Source organism: Glycine soja, chromosome 2 (genome assembly GCF_004193775.1).
Source record: "Glycine soja cultivar W05 chromosome 2, ASM419377v2, whole genome shotgun sequence".
NCBI classification, from domain to species: domain Eukaryota; kingdom Viridiplantae; phylum Streptophyta; class Magnoliopsida; order Fabales; family Fabaceae; genus Glycine; species Glycine soja.
This window is the reverse complement of record NC_041003.1, coordinates 19,361,723-19,371,433: the sequence shown is the minus strand read 5'-3', so window position 1 is coordinate 19,371,433 and position 9,711 is coordinate 19,361,723.

Below are 9,711 nucleotides of genomic sequence, written 5' to 3'. Positions count from 1 at the left end.
TTTTATTCAGAAAGTTTATAACTAGTCAAGATCTGAGTGACAATACAAATTTCCTAGCGGTTTCTAATTATATGGGCCATTATGTCTATCATATGCTGACAATAGCTGAGAAGTCCATGGATCTCCTCGGGGGCGGAGTAGGTGTCCGCCATTTCTTTGGCCTTGGCTAGCAATCGGGGATGTTCTTGACTCCCGATCACCCTTCCTCTAGCCTCCTTTTTCGCGTACACTCGGGCATACTCTTCTGTCACTTTGTGCTCGTGGGCTGTGGCTAGATTTAATTCTTCTTGGTACTTGCTAACGATGGCTAACATGTTGGTCTTTGTCTCGCATAAACGTTGAGACAAGCTTCTCTTGGACCTTGAGCAAGCAGCTAACTCCTCTTTCAAGACCATGCTATGTGCTCGTGACTGGTCTCTCTCTTCCCTTCGAAGCTTGAGCTCATTTCTCTCGGCCATGCTCTTCCTTGCGAGCCCTCTTGGTTTCTTGTTCAAGGGCTCTTGCGATAGCTGCATTTTCTTCTCGTAACTTGACACAATTTTTCCGGACGTCTGTAGCGACTAAGTTGAATTTTTCTTTGGCCAGTCTTTCTTTTCCTAGTTCTGTTTTAGAGCTTAGACTTCTTCATCCTCTTCCGGAGCTTCGAAGTTCTCCCCGTTGATAATTTTCAACTTGGAGAGCCAATCTAACCCTCGTGTACGAACTTTTAGCCATTCATGATAACCACCGATAATGCCATTACGGATGCCCCTAAGTTCTTTATCTTTCCTTAACAGGCTTTCCCACACCATGTGGACTCTTTGTATAACCTTGAAACTTTGTGCGCCAAAATCTCTCACAAGGAAAGGAGAGAGGCTCTCTACCGCCGGTGCTCCCCTCATGGGGTACCCTAACTGTCTTATAGCAAGTGCGGGATTGTAGATAATGCAACCCCTCGTCCCTATCAGCGGGATCTTTGGGTAGTCCCCACTTGTTCTGCCTCCTATCCCAACCAAGTGTTGGTCCCAATCTACTCTTCTCTTTTCGACACACGAGCGATTGCTTTGGAGCGGACATGGGTGTCTTATGTCTTGTTGGAATAGGTGCGAAACCAACCATACACAAAGAGCGGGTAAGCAACAGATGATTTGTGCGCTACTCTTCTCGCACCTTCAGTCAAATTTATCAAATAAGTCTGCCAAGATAGCTACCACCGGGCTCTCTTTGCTATGGTGATATGCAAGGAAAGCATCAATCGTGGCTAGGTCCACCAAACCGTCCATGTTTGGAAAGAGGACAACCCCAAAGATTAGCAACGCTAATACGTCCACAAATGGGACCCACTCCTCATGATTCGCCATATCCCTTGCCTTTCCTTCCAAGTACTTCCATGGTAGGCCCACTACGCCGTTTCGAGTTTGCTTTACATGATCCAACTCTCTTGCCGAATCCCTGACCACAACTGCAATCTTGCTCAAGGAGGGAAGAAAATCGGAGAAAAAATATGTTTTTTCCCCCAAGAGGACATCCTAGAATCTCTTCAAATTCTTCAACAATCGGTACTAATTGGAAGTCTCCATACGTGAAGCATCTCAAAGGCTGGTCATAGTATTGGGTGAGGAATACAACAGCTTCCGCGAATATCTTCGCTATGGTTAAATCTAAAATCTTTCCGTACGCCATGCGGAAGGCTTGCATTTGGAGAGGTCCCATCAACCGCCCCAACTCCTTAAGGCTGGTGACATCTAGGCCCTTAATCTTGACTTGATAGAATCTTTTTCCGCTTTGATTTGTTCTCATGTTTTACTAAAGTGAAACAAAACCAGTGCGAATCAAAACTCTGACATCTATCATGGGTGGAATGGATGAATGCATGCAGAAATGCATATGACACAGATGCAATTTTATGAATACGGGAGTCTGGGAAATTGTCTCATTCTTAGATATAACGTTTGGGGTAGCACGGAGCCCGACGTATGTATTTAAGAAGGTGACACAAACCCTCCGTTGGTTTGCCAAAGTGAGGGGATCAAGATGAAAATCCGTGCATGATGCATATGCGAAAGGCACAACACGGGGATGTACATAGTACGACAATATCCACAAACAAATATAATCAAAGGGGTACACGACATTTGACTACATGCATGGCAGTGTAAAAATGGCATGCAGCGTGTTTGCTTCGCGCCCCTATTTTAGGGACCTACATGGGAGGGAGCTAAAAGGGCTTTTGGTGATAATTCCCAAGGTGGTCATATCTCTCTTGATGGTCTCTAGAGGTATCATCCCCTTCGAAGAGCATATTGTGGCAGTAGGGACTACTAGAAACAATATGTTATCAAAGAGAAAAACTCTAGATGAGGGTTCCCTATAATCAAGCAAGTCGGAGACCTAACATGACCACAGATTCACCTCCACTCCTTATGTTCCTATGAACTCGGGTATAGGGCCCTTTTTTTCAGCTCACCGTGTGTGCAAATAGTGTTGGTGTTTGTGTGCATCAAATGAATAAATATTTACCTCATGCATACCTTTTAAAACACACTAAAAGCATCAAAAGAGTTTATATACACAAGAACATAAAAAAGACAAAGAAAAAGAACAAAAGGGAAGTCATAGTAAGGAAAGCACACTGATTGATTGGCCTAACTCTCTAACAATTGTCCCCAGTGGAGTCACCAACTGTTGACTCTACCCTTCGGCGGGAGGGCGATGCGAGACTAACGGGTGCATCTTCCAAGGAAGGAAAACGCGCGGAGTCGCCACCAACGTTTAGCACCCCACGCGTCTGTCATAAGGGACACCAGCCTTTAATCAAGTGTGCAAATATGACTTCAATTTATTTTCTCTTCCCTCTATTACGCTTTTTATGTCTTTTCATGCCTTTTGTATTTTTTATCTTTTTGTGGTCGACAAGGGTGTTTCCCTTGCTCCTACGTATCCCTCAATTTGTGATAAGGAAATCAGACCTACGTAGTTCTTTGAGAACTAAAAGCTGGTTAAATTGTTTTTATCCTTTTTTGCAAGATATATTTTGATTGAATGAAAGGTCATTTGAGGCATTGGACCATTAAACAATCTTTCAATTCTTTTGAAAGGAGAGAAAACATTAAGGCATTGGACCATTAATGATCTCTTGGTTTTTTGAAAGAGGTGACAAAGCTTATGTGTTGGTTTTAAGTCTTTAAAATCCACGTTTAACCAATGAAAGCGAAAATGACCATTTCAAGGCGTTGGACTTTAAAAATGTTTTTTCAGTTGATGACAAAAGCTTGGTTTATGAATTGATTTTAGCCTTAGTTTCACTTTGGTTATTAGTCAATTCGATTAAGAAAGAAAATCCCAAAGAAAAACGTCCGATTGATTTTTTTAATTATTTTATTAAAAGATATTTTTTATTATTATTATATTATTATTTTGTCTCTTTTTGGTTTTAAACGTGGTTACGGCATGAAAGATCAGCTGGATTTTATTCTAACAGAAATTAAAAGATGTTACAACTCAACTGATCGGTGGAAATTTATTTTATTTTTGATTACGCGAGAAAATGACTTACATAAATGACTAAAGCACGTTGAAAGGGGGTACGGAAAGCAAATGAAATAAAAATAAAAGCACGCGAAACAAGTGGGGACCAATAAGGGTACATATAATGAATTGAAAGGTTCGATTTCGGGAACTTACCGGTTGAAGACCGAAGAACGAACGAAGAACGATGAAGAACGGTGGAAAACCTTCGCGAAATCGCCCACGGAAACGTCTCGAAAGCGCCTCGGCTTGGATTTTCTTCACGAAAACAATTTTTCTCACTAATTTTAAGTGATTCTCAAATACCAGGAGGGTTGAATGAATTTGTTCTGCCCTCCTTCCCCTATTTGTAGGGGAAAAGAGGGAGGTGGTTGCCGCCCAGCTCGCCCAAGCGAGCTGGGTTGCTTCCACCAGAAGGCACCGCCTTCTATTGGAACATCTTGAAAGGTCCAAGTGGGCCTGATTGCTATTTGTACACCCCTATTTACTAAATACACCCCATCTGCCTTTTTTTGCTGATTCTTTTTCCGTAACGTTACGGAACTTTATGAATTACGTAATGATACTTGTTTTCTTTCCGTAATGTCACGAAACCTTACGGATTACGCAATCGTCCCCTCTTTGGCTTCCGGAATGTTACAGAACTTTACGGATTGTGCATTAACACTTCCTTTCAACTCCCGACATGTTGCGGAACTTCACGGATTGCCTAACGATGGGTGTCAAGTACCTTGAAGTGGTCAAGCGAAGGTCACATCCCACCAAACAGATGGTTCCCAGACGAAATTAAGGTATGACACAAAGAAACCCTAACAATAAATGAGATTAAAAGTAGAGAATGATAGTTCGTTACAAAAGAAGGGGGATTCCTCCTCCTCTTCTTAGCATCTCACACTCACTCTCTACTCAATAATCTCTCAAATGAAAAAACCTAGGCTTCAATGCATAAGCTGCTTCCCTTTTTTGCTTCTAGGGCTCTTTTCCCCAAATAGGCATGTGGCTGCTCTAGAACTCTGTGCCAATCATCTGCTTACCCTAATTCTACACAAAATAGGCTTTAAATAGGCTCTGAAATCGTGACACTGCGCTTAGCGCCACCCTCGCGCTTAGCGTGAGTAAGTGAAATTGGGCTTAGCGCCTTAGTCTGGCTGAAGGCACTTGCTGTGCTTAGCGCACTGATCTCGCGCTTAGCGCGTGACTTTGATGCTGATGCTCTGCCAGATTCTCCTTTGCGCTAAATGCGCTGAAGCTGCGCTTAGCGGTGGATATACATTTAGCCCAACTACTAAGCTTAGCCCAAATGCTACATTTTGCAATTCCAAACTTAGCCTCTTTTTCACCTTAAAATGCACATATTTCATCATTAAATCCAATGGAAATGTTCTAGAGACAACGTTAACCATAAATAAGATTTATTTACAAAAATCACTACAAAATAACCATAAATTGTGGAACTATACAAGCTTTGGAAAATGATATCTATACAAAAGTTAGTCTTATGAAGCGACTAACACTCATCCCTCTTGTCCTTCATCGTAAGTTGATCCTTAGCTACCTATGAAGTTGTTTGAGGATGCAACACAAATTTAGTGCTAAGATGGGTGAGGGTAATCTCATTAGTTAGGTCTTTATAAATGATCTTCCTATCAAGTTGCCATGACCTTCCTAAAAGAATATGCCCTACCTCCATGGGAACTATATCATAATTAAATTCATCCTTATATGTCCTAATGGAGAAAGGTACCTTCACTTGTTGGTTAACTATCATTTCCCCTTTCTCACTGAGCCATTAAAGTTTATAAGGTTTTTAGGTGGGGAATGATAGTGAGGTTCAACTTGGAAACTAATCTTGTGCTGCAACAATTGCAACAAGATCCACTTTCCACAATGAGAGAACAAGTTTTATCTAAAATTTTGCATATTGTATGTAAGATGTTCTTTATTTGGGATTGAGATAGATCATAAGTGTAAATCACTTCATTCATGTTATCTTAGAGTCATATTTTTTAGTGATTTTTTGTAAATAAATTTTGTTTTATGGATAAAGTTGTCTCTAGAATATGTCCATTGGATTTAATGATGAAATATGTGCAATTTTAGGTGAAAAAGAGGCTAATTCATGAAGTGCCAAAAGTGACAGTTGAGCTTAGCTCATCAGTGGGCTAAGCGCGCATCCACCGCTAAGCGCAGCTTCAGTGCGACATAAGAATCTGGCAGGGCATCAATTGTTGGATCAAGTGGCCTCGGAATAATTAAGAAGGGGGGGTTGAATTAATTATTAATGAACCTTTACTTATAAAAAAATCTATCCTTCTTAATGTTACTAGATTCAATTAGGCTTTTACTATAATGTTAAGAAAGTAAAGAATAGAAATAGAAACTTAACCAAAAGTAAAAGCGATAATTAAAGTGCACAGTGGAAATTAAAAGTGTAGGGAAGAAGAAGACAAACACAAGAGTTTTATACTGGTTCGGCAACAACCTGTGCCTACATCCAGTCCCCAAGCGACCTGCGATCCTTGAGATTTCTTTTCAACCTTGCAAAATCCTTTACAAGCAAAGATCCACAAGGGATGTACACTTCGTTGTTCTCTTTGAACAACCAAGTGGATGTATCCTCCACTTGAACTGATCCATAAGAGATGTACCCTCTCTTGTTCTCAGTTACAATAGCCCAAGTAGATGTACCCTTTACTTGTACCACAAAGGATGTACCCTCCAATGTGTTAAGACAAAGTTCTCAGGCAGTTAGTCCTTTGAAACTTTGTGAAAGGGAAACAAAAGATATCTCAGGCGGTTAATCCTTTGAAATCTTTTGTTTAAGGGAAAGGAAAGAATCAAAAGAACTCTTAGACTGTGTCATTTTGAATTCTTTGACAATGGAGAAGGGAGACACAAAAGAATTCAGGCGGTTAGTCCTTCGTTCTTTTGGAAAAGGGAGAAGAGAGACACAAAAAGAATTCAGGCGGTTAGTCCTTGGCGAATTCTTTTTGGCAAAGGGAGAAGGGAATTAAAAAGATGAATAGCAAACTTTTGTTTTCTGTGAAAGAACAAGGTTTGGAAACTAGAAAACTTTGAAAGCTTTTGGCAAAGGAAAAAGAAGAAGAAGATATTCAAAAGTAAATTGGAAAAGTTCTTATTAAAAACAAGTCAAGGTCTTGCTTTTGTAGACTCTTCATGCCTGGTCATGAAAACCATTGGAAGAGTTATGACCTTGAGAAAACCTGAAAACCATTGGAAGAGTTACATCTTTTGATTTTTATTCAAAACTTGTCACTGGTAATCAATTACCAAAACCATGTAGCCTGTCATACCCTAATTTCGTCCGGGGGCCTTTGCTTGATGACATGCGACTTTTGTTTGGTCCTTGTGAGGTGCTTGGCACCCATCATTAAGCAATTTGTGAAATTCCGGGACATGCCGGAAAACAAAAGAAAATATTGATGCAATCCGTAAGGTTCCGTGACACACCGGAAATCAAATGGAAGCATCGTTGCACAATTAGTGAGGTTCCGTAACATTCCGTAAGTCAAAAAGGGGATGATTATGTAATCCACAAGGTTCCGTAACATTACGGAAAGAAAACAAGTATCGTTACGAAAAAAAGAATCACCAAAAAAAGGCAGGGGGGTGTACTTAGTAAAAATGGGGTGCAAATAGCAACCAGGCCCACTTGGGCCCTCCAGAAGATTCCTCCAGAAGGCTGTTGCTTCTGGAGGAAGCAACCCTGCTCGCTTGGGTGAGCTGGGTGGCAAGCTTCTCCCCCAATTTTCTATAAATAGGGGGAGAAGTGAAGTGAAAAAGCGTTCAGCCCCTTAGGCACTTCTCTCTCTTTCGAATTTGCTTGGAAAAATTGTTTCCGTGAAGAAAATCCAAGCCGAGGCGCTTCCGAAATGTTTCTGTAACGTTTCCGTGAGGAATTTCGCGAAGGTTTTGACCGTTCTTCAACGTTCTTCATTCGTTCTTCATCGTTCTTCGATCTTCAACGGGTAAGTACCTCGAACCAAGCTTTTCGATTCATTCTATGTACCCGTGGTGGTCCACATTGTGTTTCGTGTATTTTTATTCTCGTTTCATTTACTTTTTATACCCCCTCTTGACGTGCTTAAGCCATTTTATTTAAGTCATTTCTCTCTTAACCTAAAAATAAAATAAATTTCCACCGATCGTTTGAATTGTATTATCCGTTAACTTCGGTTAAAATGAATTCCGACCGTTCGATCGTGCTGTAACCACGTTGGAAATAAAAAAAAAGAGGTAAAATAATAACATAATAATAAAAAAAACGTCTTTTAGTAAAATAAAGCGGAAAATCAATCGGACGTTTTCTCTTTGGGATTTCTCATTCTTAATTGAATTGACTAATAACTAAAGTGAAACTAAGGCTAAAATCAACTCGCCTAGTCAAGCTCGTCCATAAAAATAGGTTTTTGAAGTTTGTCATTTCAATTTCTTACTAAGTAAAATGGATCATTTTCAAAGGTCCAACGCCTTAGAATGATCACCTTTTAAGTAAAAAAGAATCACTTGATAAAAAAGAACTACGTAGGTCTGATTTCCTCATCGCAATTGAGGAATACGTAGGAGCAAAGGGAGACACCCTTGTCGACCACAAAAAGAGAAAAAATATAAAAAGGGTATAAAGGATATAAAGACATAAAAAGGGAACATAAAAATCAAGGTCATGTTTGCACATTCGATTAAAGGCTGTCGTCTCTTATGACGGACGTGTGGGGTGCTAATACCTTCCCCGTGCGTAAATACAACTCCCGAACCTTTTCATTTAAAGTTCGTAGATCGCGTCTTTTCCGGTTTTTCCGACGTTTTCCTCAAATAAACGTTGGTGGAACACGCGTATTCCTTTCGTGGAACACGCATCCCGCGAGTCACGCGTCGCCCTCCCGCCGAAGGGTAGGTTGCGACAGTTGGCGACTCCACTGGGGACTATTTTTTGAGAGTTAGGCCATTTAATCTTGTGCAATGTTTTATCATGACTTTCTCCTTTGTTGGTTTCCCTTTATTTGTCTTATGTTCTTGTGTATATAAACTATTTGTTGCTTTTAGTATGTTTTAGAATGTATGCATGAGGTAAATATTTATTCATTTGATGCACACAAACACTAACACTCTTTGCACACATTGTGAGTTGAAAAAGGGCCCTATACCCGGGTTCATGGGAACATAAGGAGTGGAGGTGAATCTGTGATCATGCTAGGTCTCCGACTTGCTTGATTACAGTGAACCCTCATCTAGAGCTTTTCTCTTTGAAAACTTATTGTTGCTAGTAGTCCCTACTGCTGCAATATGTTCTTCAAAGGGGATGATACCTCTAGAGACCATCAAGAGAGACATGACCACCTTGGGGGTTATCACTAAAAGCCTAGTTAGCTCTCTCCCTTATAGGTCCCTTAAATAGGGGCACGGAGCAAACACGTTGTGTGCCATCTTTCACACTGCCATGCATAAGTATCATATACCCTTTTGCTTATATTTTGTGAATATTGTCATACTATGTTGCGCCTTTCGCTTATGCATCACACGCGGGTTCCGTCTTGATCCCTCTGTAAACAAACCAACGGAGGGTCTGTGTCACCTTCTTAAATACATACGTTGGGGCACTTTGCTACCCATATCTAAGAAGGAGGCAATTCCTCGGGCCCCCGCATTCCTAAATTGCATCTGTGTCATATGCATTCCTTCATGCATTCATCCATTCCACTCATGAGATATCGGAGTTTTGATTTGCACCAGCTTTTTGTCTCACTTTAGTAAGCATGGGAACAAATCAAACCGGCAAGAGGTTTTACCAAGTCAAGGTTAAAGGCCTAGATACCACCAGCATCAAGGAATTAGGAGACTTACGGAACCTCTCCGAATGCAAGCCTTCCGCAAGACTTACGGAAAGATCTTAGATTTGACCATAGCAGAGATATCCATAGAGGCCATTACGTCACTCACCCAATACTACGACCAGCCTTTGAGATGCTTCACGTTTGGAGACTTCTAATTGGTACCGACCATTGAAGAATTTGAAGAGATTCTAGGATGTCCTCTCAGGGGAAGAAAACCATATCTTTTCTCCGGGTGTCTCCCCTCTTTGAGCAGGATTGCAACTGTGGTCAAAGATTCAGCAAGGGTTTTGGACCGCGTAAGACAAACTCGGAACGGCATAGCGGGCCTACCACGAAAGTACCTAGAAGACAA